Consider the following 16,607-nt stretch of genomic DNA (forward strand, 5'->3'; position numbering starts at 1 on the left):
TCTACATTGGCCAACACATGAGTCATAACCTTTACAAAATATTTGCCAGGCATCAGATATGCATATAAACTATTAGAACTACATAGGAGTCTAGACAGCATTTAGTCCAACTCTCTTATTTTAAATATGAGGAAACTGGGAAATTTTCCCAAGGTCAGGAACTCTTTTCTGTCCTGACTCTGTGGTACCAGACACAGGGATTTGGTAAGATTTATGCTCATAAGAAAGAACAATATATGAGAGCATATGTTATATCCAACCAGCCACTCCAACATAAAGGTGTAAACTCAGAGTTCACCCTTGGAAATTGGTCTAAGGCTGTATTTCTCAAGGTGTGGGCTACAGTTCACCTGTATCAGAACCTCTTGTAGGTCTTGGTAAAATGCAGATTCCAGAGCATTACCCTAAATTGAGCAAATCAAAATTGGGGGGTGGCCTGGAATATCCATGTTTAATGAGCTCTTTCTGTTATTCCTATGCATACTAAAGTCGAGAGCCACAGTTTTAAGTTATAGGTAGGTGGAAGTCCTGAGATAGCAGAAGAAATCGTGAATTAATTAGCAAGTCATGACAAGCATATGTACCTTTTTCTGAATTTTTATTTCTACTTCAAGGTTTAAGCACAACAACAACTTGAAACATAATTTGGATCATTTTGGAAAACGTAGATTCATCCTTTCACAAAAGCATTTCTGAACAGTAAGCCGTACACCTAAATCTTTAAGAAACAGATTTACATTGGATTTTTAAACAACTCTTTCTTATTGAGGTAATCTTAAAAGTATTAACTTCAAATCACTCCTTTGTTTCATTTGCTTTCTTCTCCCAATAGCTGCTTTTAAAGTCAGTTCTTAAATTGTTTCTTCTTGTTGAATTTTAACATGACTGTCACTTGCACAGACTACACAGAATTCCTAGTTTGGCCACGCGCCATGTAAATGTATAAGATATTCTTAGAAATGACCTCTGAAAAAGACCTTCATTTCCACCCACACCCACCTACGCCCCCCCACCCCTGCCGCGTTTTTACATTCATTGCAATGCTAATCGCCAAAGATTTTTTGACTTATGATCACTTTGAATCTCCTTAAGACATGCCATTACTTACTAATAAATTAACGTAATTTTGTGTTACAGATCCATTTGATTCCCCAGCGAATGCAAATTACCATGAAAGCTTAGAGAACAGTCATAGATGCATAGCAACTTTTCTGCATCCTGGGATATTTTGGCCTTAGGCTATGAACACATATTAATTCATAATTCTGCAAAAAGGGCCATAAAATGTACTGATTTTCAAATAGCATTTTCCAGAAAATGACTAACACCTGAGAGCTCTTTGGTTTGTTTGTTTTATTTTGTTCTGTTTTTTAACTCTTCTAGGAGAAATAAGTGATGATTCTCATTCACAGAATCTTTACGAACTTTGTTCCTGACTTTCAATTTTTATAGTTGTTGGTGGAAAGTAGAAACACATAGCTTTGAATCACTGCTTAGAACCAGGATGGGAGGTCACCATATCAACTTCTTAAGGCAAGCACAGTGCTATTGGTCCCATTTCATGGACATGACAGCTTTGGCTTGTTGGGACCCAAGGCCTCTATTTAGTAAGTGACAGAAGGAGAAGCAGACTAAGTCTCTTCCTTCTTTGTGCAAAACCTCATCACCACCCTGCCAGTCAATACAATACTTTAACCTCACTAGTTAAATAAATCCTAAGTAAATTTCACTGCTATTCACACTGCTATCTGCTATTTCCAGATTTATAACTTTGTGACTTAATGTAGTCTTAGCGAGGAGCTGCAAAATTTTATATGTTTTAAATGCCACCATTAAAATAAAATCCCTCTAGTCTCTTTTCTCTATATGATGCTGTAGAGAAGGGGTAGAAAGTAGGTACAGTTGGGCCAATGGGAAGCAGACTTCACTGAGAAGACAACGGAGTTCCAAACGTGGCTCTATTATTAGCTTCCTGCGTGATTTGGAACAAGCCCTTGAAGTCTTTACGTCTCAGTTTCCTCATCTGTAAAATGAGAGGAGTGACCAGCCCATGTGGAGCAGCTAGGCTATGCCTTCAGTGATGTCTGTTGTGGATGCTGGAGCAGGAAACAGCAGTACACAAGCCAGGAATGTTCCGTCCATGGACTAGAGGCCACCACGCCCAAATTACAAGACATCAAAACCTTCATTTTCTCATCTGTAAAATGGGAATAATAACACCTACATCGTGAGGACTAAAGTAGCTAATATATGTACATGTTCTTAGCTCTATACCTGGCAGGATTATGCCTTCAATCCCTGAATCCCAGCCCCTATTTCTAGCTCTGTAAGAAAGAGCTAGAAAGAATCATCTCTCCTCTACCTTGGGAAGCCTCCAGCTTGTTTTGTTATGAGAACACATTTGCTATTATTTTGCTTGCCATTTCCAAATACCCTAGGCTTTTTTGGATGCTGTCCTTCAATCAGACTGCTTCAAACACACATTATTGCTCATTTTCCAAGGTCAGAGTTTAGCTCTTATTTTCTGACATGAGAACAGAAATATCCAGTTCTTTCTTCACACTAGTGTGATGCACTAATTGAAGACTTTTCCACATATTTTTTATTGAAGAACAGGAGGTTTTCTTTTAACATTTGTAGAAGAAAAGAAATAGGGTTCAACCCACCTGATTGCTGCTCTGGTAAGAGCATTATTACCAATTGTGTCATTGATATATTCAAATAATCCCATGAAAATAAAACAGTGACTGCAAGTTAAGAACTGCTTTTAAAATTGAAGTATAGTTTTGTTTTCATCCCGGAGTAGCTTTGGAAACCAACAAATTCAATTTTATGATCTAGGAAAGATTGATGAAATAACTTCTGAGGGAAACAGTATTGCTTCCAAAATCAGCTTACACGTTTGAAAAGCACTTATAGTGACTTAAAATAATCATATCCAAAGAAGAATGCGTAAAGTGGTTTTGATTGAGAATCCCCTTACCTGTCCCCCTCCTCCAAAACAAACAAACCCTTAGTTTCCACAGCAGTGGAGACACGCATTAGGTGAGAGTGACACTTGCCTTTTCTTCTGGTACTTCCCACCCCCTGCCCCGCCCCCGCTCCCACCCCCAGTGACAGAAGACTGTTCACTCTTGAAGAGGGGCTTGCAGTTCTGCCCCAGATTCTGCCTGACAAAGTACACACAGTTCCCCTCCTTCCCGCAGCCACACCCTTGCTGACTTTCACTTTTCTGGACTCTACCTGAAGTGGCCCTCCCTGTCTTCTACTCTTCTTGAAAAATGTCTACTCTTCAAATCTCAATTTACATGTTTGTGACCTGTCTGCCTCTCTCTTCCCCCAATTTGTTCTTGCTTCTTCTGACTCTCTAAAGGACTTTATGCAAACTCCTATTCACATGCATCACACTCCAGTGTCATTATTTGTTTACTCATTCATTCATTCCACAAATGTTTATTAAGCACCCAGAGTATATCAGACAATATCCTAGGTCCTAGGGATTCAGCAGAGAGCAAGTTACACTTGCTTCTTGTCTGCACAGAGCTAAAGACTAGAAAAAGGGCAAATATGCAAAAATACATAAAATTTTAAAAGGAAGGTGCCATGGCTTATTAATTAATATAAATATAAGACTTAATATGGCATCTGGCATATATTTGTTTTCAGTCTGGTTACACCCATCCTGCACTAGGAGGCACTCAGCATTTGGTAAAGAGTGAACAAGGTGTTAAGAATGAAGAAAAAGTCTCAAACTTTTCTTCAAAAAAATATAAACAGAATTTTCATCTTAAGTTTGACTGCAACAGAATACAGCCTCTGCTAGGCCCTACTAACTCAAAGTGGTACTTCTATCTGCAAAACTGAATGCAGATTCTATTTTTAGTGGGTAATCTAGTGTTTACCTTAACTGTGAGATACCTAATTATAAGCTGTCATTAGAAAATTTTCATCATTGTACTTGCAAAAGAAAACCCACCAAAAATAGGACAATTTTCTTATCTTTTAGTATGTTCAAAATATATCAACTGTCTCAGGGAAAACCCACAGGAGTCCAAACTGTATTCCTGCATTTTAATTGCTTCTGGACTACACACCGCTGGTAAGGTCAACAGACACACCGGAGACTCTCTCGCCATTAGGGTTAGGCTTGTTTGTTTAATTTGTTTCGGGGGGATGAGGGGTTGTTTGTTCATTTGAGCCATCATAGATAAAGGCTGCTCACACATCTGAGACTGGCTTCTTCTGGTCGATGAAACACACGAGGGGCACTGTCAGTGATGTAAAGGAGAAAGAACTCCTCTGTAGTTACTGCAGCCTTTTTGTAATCCTCTCTAGTAATAGGACCAAGGATTTTAGGACTCAAGCAAATCCATTAATAATTACATTGTTATTTTCTTCCTAATAAGTTCAGCTTCCTTTTCCCAAGCTGGCCTTTCTTCAACCATTCTAATGGTGACAAAAATGACTGATTAGAATTTTCACTCTCATCCACCTTATCTTCTTGCCTCTAACTTCTAGCGGAAGTGCTAATATAAATGAGCAAATAACAGAGAGGGAGAAAAACAAGGGCTCTCAGAGAGATTAATCGGTCCCTGAAAATCTGAAAGTGACTTCTGTCATTATTACAAATCAATATACAGGATTTCTTTAAACACTAGATAAAAACCATATAATATGTCAAAACCATGATTAAAAGGTAAATAAAAATAATGAATTTTTTTTCACAAGATCTTGGATTTATTTTTCTGTTTTAAAAAAGGTATACAATAGATGGTTTTCTTCTTTCCCTCTCCTCATATAATGACGATTGCATTAAGGAGAAGTTTCAACATTTCCACATTGTGTATCGGGGCTTTTAACCTCTCCCAAAGATCAGATAAAGACTGCCAAACCAAAAAGCATTCTTGGCTTATGTACACAGCTCATTCTTTAAACAGGAGATTCAGTATGTCCGAGCAAGAGCAAAGACTTCTCCAGGGTCTTTATCTATTGATTAAAACTGTACAGGCTATTCTGCTTAAAATGAGTCTTGAATACTCTCTAAAATAAATGTTTTATTCTATTTTGGAGTAAAAGGTGTAAAGGGAAAAATGAGACATACATACCCCCCGACCCTGCAAAAATATGCTATATTACATTTTTTGCCCATGATATTTCTATAAAAAGCTAGAAGCAAGAAAAAAAAATCTATTTGGCGATGAGATTGTAGTTTATCTCCTGAGAGGAAAATTCAAGACCAAGTGCCAATTACTACTCCACTGGACAGAGGTTACTTGGCAGTTCCCCAATACAATTAGGAACTGCCCTGAGACCTTTGTTTAAACTACCGATATGCCCCCACGTCTCAAAGGAAGTTGGAGAAACCTTTTTTCTGTGATTCTAATGGTTACGATACCAAGATTCCTAGATTCTCAGGAGCAGGCATCACACTGTGAACAGATTTGTCTAAATTGAGAATTCCTCCAGTTTCTTTTTTGGTCATTAGCTTTGTAATTATTACAAGTGGTATGTCAGCCAGGGAAACAGAAACCACTCAGTCTCAGAAAGAAGAAATTTAACACAAAGAATTAGTTACATCGGTGATAGAAGAGCTGAGACGCCAAACAGTGGATGGTGAATTCTGCTGGCAATTCAGCAATTAGCAACTGCAGTATGCCACTATCTGGGGCAGAAGCGGGAGAGACACAAGGTGGAGGTGATGCTACCAGAGAGCAGAAGTGATCAGAGCATGAGCTAGATCGACAGTGGAGGACTTACAGCAGAAACTGAGACCACAGAGGGAAGGAATAGTCCAAGAGGAGCTAGAATCGTGAAGGTGATACAGCAGCTGCTAGAGACACCACTAGAAGCACAATGAATAAGAGAAATACACTGGCTTCTTCCTTTCCCCTACCTTACAGTCTTTTACCAATGCTTCTGTTGGTCAAGACTACCAGGAAAACAGAGCAAAGAAGTCTGGGAAATGTAGTTCCCTGAGATGCAGAGCCAAGCTGAGGAAGTTCAGGGAATAGATATGAGAGGAAACAGGTAAACGTCACAAAAGTAGCTATAGCTAGACTCACCATTTGGAACCTCTGCTTAGCTTGAGAGGTCTTCATTGAAAAAACAAGCCTTAAGGCTACCAGCTGCTAGAAACTAACAGATTGAGAACCTTGATTGCAAGGATCCATGAGTCCTCCCTGAGCTGCAGAGCAGAAATATTGAACATATTTTTTTTTTTAAAGAAAGTATTTTTTTTATTTTATTAATTAATTTATTTTATTTTTGGCTGTGTTGGGTCTTCGTTTCTGTGCGAGGGCTTTCTCTAGTTGCGGCAAGCGGGGGCCACTCTTCATCGCGGTGCGCGGGCCCCTCATTATCGCGGCCTCTCTTGTTGCGGAGCACAGGCTCCAGACGCTCAGGCTCAGTAATTGTGGCTCACGGGCCCAGTTGCTCCGTGGCATGTGGGATCTTCCCAGACCAGGGCTCGAACCCGTGTCCCCTGCATTGGCAGGCAGATTCTCAACCACTGCGCCACCAGGGAAGCCCTGAACATATTTTTGAGCCTTCATATCTCAGTGATGAACTTGCTGGTGAGAAGCCACATTTGCCCATCCGTGAAAGATCCAAAAAGTTTAATAAGTGCTTTCAGTCAAAGAATAGACTTCAGAGAAGGAAATCTGTGAGTCCATGAAGCGCTTGTTCTCAGAGAATAGGACAGATAAGACTAAAATAAAACCTGAAGAAGGTATGGCCATCAAAATGATCGTTTTAGATGTCAGTGATTAAACTTTGGTCACCCTGCTTTGGATCACAATTGATCTTAACTCCAAACTTTCACATGACTGGTAGTAGCACTTTTCTAAGTCTTTATCTGCCAACCCAAATACATCAGCCTAGTTTTATACCCCACTTAGTGGAACATAAAAATGATGAAAGCTAAATGGTCTTCCGAGAGAGAACTTAGATTTTTTTAAAAAACACTGACTCTATTAGTTTAATAATACTCATCAGCATAGAATCCTGATTTTTTTTAAAAAAATTAGAGACATTTTGGAGTATTTTTCTCTGCATTGTTCACTGGGTTTAGATGGAAATGCCTACTCTTCTAAGCCCAGTTCAAATGTCACCCATGAACCTCTCCCAGTCTTCCTCCTTTTTGCTGTGTTAGCATCTTGGATAAGCCTAAATGGGTGTACTTATTACATTATATTGCAATTATTTGTTGCCAGTCTCTCTCTCTCTACTAGTGATTTAGACCAAAACAACCTATCAAAAGCAATTTAACTTCATAAGTTAGACAAATATAAGGCCGGTCTGCACTATAATTTGGTCAAAAATTAATATCCTCAGTCACTGTTGCCAAGCTTGATCACTTTGTTATAGAATAGTGTTGTTTTGCAACAATTTGTGGGTCCAGAATTTAAGCATTTTTGTCATTTATTTCAAAATTGGGAGCAGAGCTTTTCTCATTTTGCTAAATTATTTTTTTCAGCTAGTTGTTGCTACTCTATGTTATTTGTAAAAGTTGAAACAACCAAAATATCCAATTTGGGAGACTGGTTGAAACAAATGTCTAGTACTAGGTGACAAATTGGAACAACTTTGAAGTCCAAAATTGATTGCTAGAAAATAATATTTAAGATATATTTTCCTTTTTATAGAAAATATTATAATAATGCCTATTCATCTTTGACTCTAGCTCATAGTATATAATAAGCATTTAGTAAATGAGTATGTGCTATAGACTGAATGTTTGTGTCCTCCAAATTCATATGTTGAAACCTGATTCCCAATGTGATGGTATTTGGAGGTAGAGCTTTGGGTGGTGATTAGGTCATAAGGGTGGAGCCCTCATGAATAGGGTCAGTGTCCTTATAAGAAGAGATCCCAGAGCCCAGAGAGCTTCCTCATCCCTTCCGCCAAGGGAGGACACAGCAATAAGACAGTTATCTGTGAACCAGGAAGAGGGCCCTCATAAGACTTCGAATCTGCAGCATCTTGATCTTGGACTTCCCAGCCTCCAGAACTGTCAGAAACAAATGTTTGTTGTTTATAAGCCACTCAGTCTATGGTATTCTGTTATAGCAGCCCAAATGGACTAGCAGTATAAATGTAATTTTGTTCTTTTTCCTTCTGAGTTCAATCCATATCGATAGATGGCACCCACTCTTTCAGGCATTCAACAAATGTATATATTGAGAGATCCTTCTTTGTCAAAGATTTCACATGAGTCCATTAGTTCATATTTGATTCTACTGAGCTGAGATGCTATTTTTCAAAATGGGAAATAAACATTGTTTCTCTCCCTACTCTTCTCTCAGTGTATTTCTCCAATTCCCAGCTCCCCCCATTCCCTACTCCTCCTCCCCAAATGTTAAGCAAAAGTCCATAAACCATATGCTGGAACAAAGTTATCCCTTTCATAAGTTATTTTCCGCCCCACTGTAAGAATTTCATTTAGACAACACTCCTGAGGGCTCTCCATATCAGAGCTGTATATTACCGCTACAGGCAAGGAGAGGAAAAAAAAGAATTAGCATGCTCATAAATTGTTCTTGAGTGGTTATCTACTTCTAAAATTACACAGGAGAGTGTGATTGCAACAGGCATTCTTTTTAACTGATCCTGTCAAAGTGTGGACTGGTGTCATTTCCAGTGTATAATGCAGAAGATGTGAAATCTAATTTGGTATATTAATGAACATTAATGGTCTATAATCAGTTTATGACAAGAAATCAGTTAAACAAACAAGCAATTGACTTGCTCAAAATGTAATTAATAAAATTACTAATTCAGGTCAGAATTAAATTGTTTTCGGCAGGACCTTTGTCGGAGTTACAGTAAGGTGCAAGCCCATCAGAGTACTACGGAGAAGTGGTTTTTTCACAGAATGAAAAGGACTTCACGTATAGTATACACCGCAAAGTACATGTCCCACAAAGACTGGTGAGTGGGTGTGCTGTGATTTTTTTTAAAGATTTATTAGAATGAAATAAGAATAAAGAGGCAGTTTGGATTATAAGAATGTAAAGGTCATATTTTAAAGCAATTTCCATAAAAGAAATTATTTGCTGCAACATCGACCAAAAGTTTTAGTGCTGAATTTTTAAATGGCCAATGCAAATAATAATAATAGCAACAATAATATCAACATTCTCATATTTGGCTTTTTATGACATATCTTTTCATACATTATTTCATTTATTCATTCTAATAGAGAAAATGTCACATATATATGTGTATGTGTGTAGTGTGTGTACCTGTTTCAGTATAAACAGCAAATCTGGGCACATTTCTAGAGAGCACACCAAAGAACATAAACACAAGAAACTTCTGGCATGGTGTCAGATGAGGGATTGTTGACCTAGAAGTCTATGAATGGGGCCTGTGAGTGTACAGGGTTCCTCACTGTCCGAAAAGCCTTCCGTAAGCCGAAATGGAAGAAGCAATTACCTTAGGACACATCTTGCTAACAGATGCACAAAATAAATTGAGATAGAGCCCAGATGCTCACAGACACATTTCAAAGCTGTGGTGCCTGGATGCTGAGATGCTGAGCGTAGTTCCCAGGGAAGGAGCTTGGTGGTGACATTGTCGCTGCTTAAGGTGTGAGCTGCCTCTATAACGGCTCACTGCAAGACACATGCTGAACACTATTTTCACTTTTTGCCTTTTTTGTAAAATTGAAATTCCTCCTTGGATTTCTTTTGGTTAGCGAAAACAAGTACTAACGTAGGTCTTTGGTAAAGTGGCATAAAGTGAACTTTCGAAAAGTGAACTTTCGAAAATCAGGGTATACCTCTATGTGCATTTTTCAGGAATGAGGACCTAAAACTTTAACCAGACTCCCAAAGTGGGAGGAAGAGAGTCTGTAACCTGAAAATGATTGGAAACCACTGTTGTAGCTAGAGGCTACAGTTAACAAGTTAAAAACTGTAGCTCAGTTAACCTAGGAGTTCTCCAAATGTAGGTTCATTGCACCATTTAGATCTAGAGAATTCTGCTAAAATTGCTCATTTTTCTTCTGTGATCCCAGTTAACATATGGTGAAGAAGTTGAGCCTCTTTTTTATTCATTTGGGAGATTTTATTAGAATACGAAGGAAGAGATGCACATGTGAAAAAGGATGTTGCTACTGTGTGTGGCACCCTGTGTATTTTCTGCCAGACCAGGCAATCTGGGGCCAGAGGCAAACTGCGTCCTGGTGAGCTATACACTTTGGGAAGCCAAGCGGATTCTCTCAAGTCGCCAGGATGCTGTTTTTAAAAACTGTTTTATTTATTTGTTAGGTCATCAAAAAGTGACAGTCTCAATCCTGAGACACACTTCTATTACAAAGCAACTCATGAACAGAAAGTGTATATCCATTGGGAGCAAAACTAAATCACCCAGAATCACCCAGAATTAACTGAAACATTGCCACACTCGTTCCAACTACTGAGATTAGCCACAGATATCAGCTTCTTGCAATGGGAAATCATACAGAGGTGATTTATTTTCATTAAGTCCGTTTTCTAAATGCTGTTCCTGAGAACATGTATCGGTTGCCTGTATGACATCAGCCAGGACCTGATGTGTGCTTGTGTTCTGATTTTCCTCATCATAATATTTCCCCCAATGCTCTGTGTTATAGTTATATGTGCAATCGATCCCTATATAGGAATTTATGTTGAAATAGATGCCACAAGCTAGGAAATGCTAAATGAATTCCATTACTCTCTTTTGTGGGGAAGAAAATGCCTGTTGTTGACCAAATACCAGCCTAACTGGCAGCTCTCTGACTGGGTTAATATGTTCCAGAATGGTGTTCCTAGCAGTTGGAGTGTTCATTACAACATTAATTCTGGGTCTATCCTAGAAACACTAACATAGTGAGCCAGTAAGTATGAGAATAAATACGAATGTTCCCTTTATCCAAGAATCCAAACCATGTGTAACTTTCTATTACCAAGCCTTTGAGATTAGGAAGAAAATTGTCCTTAATGCCAACATAAACAAGGTCAGCTAATAACAGGAATAAAAACAAGAAAAACAAAACAGAAACCAGAACCACAAGCATAACAAGTAAAAGGACCGGGTAAATGGAGTTCAGGGGAGAATCTGTTCTGAGGAAACAGATTATGAAATGAGCAGTGAAATGTCTGCATCCTTCAAGCCAGTGGACCCCAATTGACCCAATTCTGCCCTCACATTATAGAGTTCTTCACAGTATCTCCATCCCCAGACCCTAATTAAAAACAAAAATGACAAGACCACTGCAGCAGCCTAACCCTCTGGGGCTCAGCTGCCTTTCTGCCCGGAGAGCAGCCACTCAGGTAATAAACACCTGGTGTCCCTGCTCCACTGGCTTCTCCTCGCATCCCCTCAGGCTCTGTGCTGCCCTGGTACCTCCAGCTCATGCCTTACAAGCCCCAGCTCTTTTCATCCATCATTTCCTAGAGAGCAAATCCTTCGAGCAAGGCTGGGAGCCAATTCTGAATTTGACAGGTGTCTGACTTGGAGAGATCTCAAGCTTGTGTCTTGAGCACTCAGCATGGGCCCAACAGCTTGTGTTGCTTTCAAGGAGAGCTCATTCAGGACATTCCTAAGTACCACAGAGCTTGGTGCCCTGTGACCTGGAGCATGCCACCTCATCCGGATGCCAGCAAACCTGTCAACCAGGAAAAACAAGGCAAGGCCCTGTGTTCACGGACATTAACTCTGGTATCCCTGCTGTGAGGGGGCAGCAGTCTGTGGGGGGAAATCTAATTAACAGGCATCTCTTGAGCAGCCAGAGTTGTGCTCTCCACCTGGACAGGCCGTGGGTTCTGAGATGGGAGAGCAAGATGGCCGGCTTTAGAGTTTGAATTCAGCTCCGTCTCTTGCTAGATCCAGGCTAAGGTGACCTTTCACTAAATTGATTCCTCAGCTATTGATTGAGTGCCTGCCACCTGCCAGTCATGATTCCAGGTGCTTCAGAGACAGCAGTGGACAAACAGGCCATTTATATTCTAGCAGAAGACAATAAATTTCATAAATAAGGAAACTATATCTATGTTAGAAGATGAGAAGTACAGGAAAATATAGAAGTGGGACAGGGTGAGACAATCACAAGAGTCAGGGATGGTACCTGCTGTACATGTCGCAGTATGAAGATCAGGTGGTCAGGGTGGACCACCGTGGAGAATGGGAGATTGGCAGAAAGGCATGAAGGATAGGAAGAATTAGGCAGGGAGTTATTTGGGTCATCCAGGGGAAGAGTGTGCCAGGCAGAGAGACTGGCTAGAGCAAAGGATTTAAGACACAATGGGGCATGGAGGTCAAGGAACAGTGAGGAGACAGGGCAGGAGTGGAGTGGGTGAGGGCATGAGTGAGAGGAGAGGAGGGCGGGAGGGGGGCACGGGGGCCACCGTCAGGAGCAAGCCCCCTGTCTCGGCTCTCGTCTCCTCCTGGGTACCATGGATATAAAATGCCTTCTGCGAGGGGCTGTGAGAACATGATAATAGGTGTGAAAGGCTCTGCAGAGCACAAAGCAGAGCCTCCATAAAGATCAGAAAAATTTCCCTCCACCTCTTTAACCTCAGATGGCATAACTACTGCAAATGAGCCCAAAATCAGGGCTGGGAAATGGAAGCTGTGTCCCACAACAGAGTAGCAGAGGGCAAACATTTTAAAACAAGGTGTCTTTTTTACAACAAATTTGAGCCTTTTCACCCCCGTCCATACCCACCCCCCAGCCAGCAGTCCAAGCTCTTGGCCACCAAAGAGACCCAGGGTCAAGGGAGAGAGTCAGAGATGCAGGAATGTTTTTTGGGTTTTTTTTTTTACATCTTTATTGGAGTATAATTGCTTTAAAATGTTGTGTTTGTTTCTGCTGTACAACAAACAAAGTGAATTAGCTATAGGTATACATATATCCCCATATCTCCTCCCTCTTGCATCTCCCTCCCTCCCACCCTCCCTATCCCACCCCTCTAGGTGGTCACAAAGCACCGAGCTGATCTCCCTGTGCTATGCGGCTGCTTCCCACTAGCTATCGGTTTTACATTTGGTAGTGTATATATGTCCATGCCACTCTCTCACTTCGTCCCAACTTCCCCTTCCCCACCACTGTGTCCTCAAGTCTGTTCTCTAGGTCAGACGCAGGAACTTTTGTTCACAAGGGGGTCCCCTTCCCCAGCCTGATCTCCCCTCCCCCATCCCACTTCCATGCCTTTGGGGTCCTATCCTGCAGTACAGTGTCATGTGGACCCCCTTGGGGTGTGCCGCTGGGTACAACTAAGAGTCCCCCATTTCACCGAAGGGCAAAACATGTGTGGACCAGCAGGTTCTTGGGAAGGAGGGGGGCAGACTGAAGAAGGGACAGCAGGCAGCTGGGGGCCTTTCCAGGAGAGAAATGCTTGGTGCCAGGGAGTCTGGAGGGCTGCCCCTCTCTGGCGCCTCCTGGGGGTGGGAGAAGCTAGTCGCCACTTCTCTGGCTGGGGTTTCACCTCCCTCTCTCATTGCCAATAAGAGGTAGTAAAATGCTGACATGAAAAGAGACCAATCCCCCCCTTCCTACCTTGGAGGTGCAGGTGCTTGGACGGACATCCACTACAGCCAGACTTCCCAAAGCCAGACCATTTCTTGCAGCAAATACCTCTTTCCTTCACACAGACCTCCCTTCCCAGGGAGGAGGCCAACACAGTGAAGTGCTGTGGATTCCTTGCCAGCAGGACCATAGGCTGTGGTTTCCTTTCTAGCCCTGCCCTTACAGCCTGGAAGGAGGAGAGAAGATGACAAATGACAAGAAGGGGCAGGAGCCCTCGTGGCCACCCTAGGATCTGTTCCACTGGTGTGTGATTGAGTTCCAGGAATTGTTCACCCTAGTTGTCTGCCAGCAGCTACCTCATTCCTCTTCCTCTACCGAGAACGAGCTGTCCCTCCCTGTTCCACACAGGTCACAGCTAAAAGAGCTGGGTCTTAGGTCAGAGACCCAATACCTGAATTCCAGCAAAAGCTCGCCCTTGTCTATGTTTACTAAGATGGGGCTTCAAAAAGAAAAGTTAGGCAGGGACCCTGGCCTCAATGCTTTCTTAAATGAGTTGGGGAGAACAAAACTGACACAAGAGAGCTTTGGAAGAAAGTGTATAATTAATGTGTGATAAACAATGATCAAAAAGGAGGAGAGCCAGGAGACCTGGAAGATTCTATGGAAGATGAAGAATCTAAGAATAAGGGCAACAGGGCAACCAGACTGAGGATGGGATGTTAAGGACGAGTACAAAACAAATTGCATAAGCAGGGTGAGGCCAGGCTAAGTAGGATGTTGAAAGCAGGGGGAAAAGTTTAAAATTCTCCATTGAGAAATTCTCCATTAAGAAATGCGGGGTCACTGAAGGTTTCATGCATGAGGCTGACGCTGCTGAGGAAAGGGCAGCTGCACATCCCACGTGAAGCCCCCTCCAGACAGCACATCACACGCTCAGTTCATCACCAGGAACAAATGCTGCCCTGGTGCCGGTGAGTGGGCAGCCACAGACAACGTTCTTCTTGAGTGGATCAGATCTCTGGGGAAGCTCCTCGACCCCGAGACTCTATTTCTGGCAGCCAAAGAAGGCTGCCAGGGTATGGGAAGTTCTGCATATGAAAATAATGTCAGCTGCCTCTGGAGGGGAGGCTGGAAGCAAAATCACTCTGAAAACTCACAGATGGCAAGCACAGACGGCACTGCTTTGGCATCCTCCATTTTTGTTCTTTTATTCTGCATTTCCAGGTTCCAACCACAGTGGCCCGGGAAATGTTTCATCACAGACAGAGCGCTGGGTTGGGTAGAGGGAGGGGGAGAGTGAGGAGGGGCTCCAGGGTCCCTTACTACTTGAAAGAATCCTCTCCTGAGGCTGTTGCCAAAGCCTCACCTACCAGCAACAGATGGTGGCCAGGACTCTCACAGCTGACCCCTCACCCTCCACGTCATGTCCTCTGTCACTTTGAAATCCACCCACGAAGGAAGGAGCTCTCTCTTCTCCCTTTTCCATCTGGCAAGGACTTCCCTCGGGTCAGGGCTTCTTCGTTCCCTACTCGGTCATCACAGCTTAGTTGGAGGCTGGGCTGGGGAGGATGGTTGCTGCTGTGAATAGAACCACTGCTTGTATGAAAAATACATCCTCTTTCTCTCTCTCTTAATGTTATCCACGGTTGAGAGTGCTGATGTCTTCTTTCAGTGAATAGTTAGGGCACACGTACTCCGCGCTCCACGGCAAGTGCTAGATGCTTATGTTGATGGTCTGTGTGGGTGCTGAACCCCAGTAACTCTTGGTGCCTTCACCCAGCTCCGGTCTGCCCATCTTCACCAGCGCTCTGGGAGACCGCGTGCTACACAACAAGGCAAGAGCCAACTCTGCAGAGGACCTCTGAAAAAAGTCAGATGTAAAGAACCCATCTGCCCACTTAGCAGCCTCTCAGCTCTAATCTGGTTTTGCTACCAGTCAAATCGTTGCCAAACTTACAGGCCTCTGTGTCTCCTGGTACTAAACTACAGACTGAACCATGGCTTCCTCATTATGCAACTTGGCTAAATGTCAGAGAATCAAGAGGAGCTCCGGTCAGGCAGGCAGGAAGTCAGCCCCACTGGGAGTGCGTTGGCGAGGGGGGCATCTATTAAGGCAGCAGCTGGCCTGGCCACGGATGCGGTGAACATTTGGAGGATGCTGGGCCTGTTTGGAGGTCGATGATCTCAAGGAGACCTGCTCCAGGCTCCTACAAGTGGAGCTCCAGCCAGCGCTGAGATTGGCTCTTGGAAAAGATTGCTGGCGCTCTACCGAGCAACACACGCTGAGGCAAAGGTTAGGCTGGGAGAAGTTCCCAGCTCTAGTTATGAGATACATTCTCGGGCTTTTAAAAGACAAACCCCAGGTCTTGGCTTCCCTGCCTCTGAATAAGATGTCTCACTCAGCCTAAATCTACGCCCACCTACCATTAAAGGTAGGGAGGTGAGATGCTCAGCACGAGGGGCTGGACCCCACCAATACATCCTGGCTCCCACTGCACGTTCCTGGGTTATAGGGATTGCTCCCCTGGTATCTAGTCTTTCACAAATACATGGTGTTGTGCTCTGTACCACGATATTCCAGAGTAGTTTGCCTCAACATCACAGAGTGTTGGCAGTATTAACCGCCTTGTAAAAATATATTGGCAAGGGTTGCTGGCCACGTGATATTTTTTTTTAAACCGCAGTGTTTTGGCTATAGTTAAGTGTGTATCACTTGTTTAAAATTCATGCTATTAATTAATAAATGTCTGCTTTAATCCTGCCCATCATCTATTTTGAGACCAAGTGTTCCTTTCATTCTAAAACCAGAAATCCCAAGAACGAAGTATATGGCTATGGACTTGGGCATGTTGACAGTTACCTGCAGCCTCCCTCTAGCACCTTTCCTACCCTGTCCTTGCCTCTGTGCTCAATCTCATACCTGGGATATGCAGCTTTCCAACACATGACTCCAGTTCCCCTGACTTTCTAAGGATTTCCTTTCTTCTGGAACAGCCAACCTCTCAGGGAACGGTAACCCATAAAATGTCTAAAAGCAGAGGTGGGCACTTGGCATCCTAACCCTCTTGACCCTCTTCTGAGCCACATGACCATCTTGAGAGCCATCCTGTGCCAT

This window comes from Eschrichtius robustus, chromosome 9, assembly GCF_028021215.1.
Source record: "Eschrichtius robustus isolate mEscRob2 chromosome 9, mEscRob2.pri, whole genome shotgun sequence".
Lineage (NCBI taxonomy): Eukaryota > Metazoa > Chordata > Mammalia > Artiodactyla > Eschrichtiidae > Eschrichtius > Eschrichtius robustus.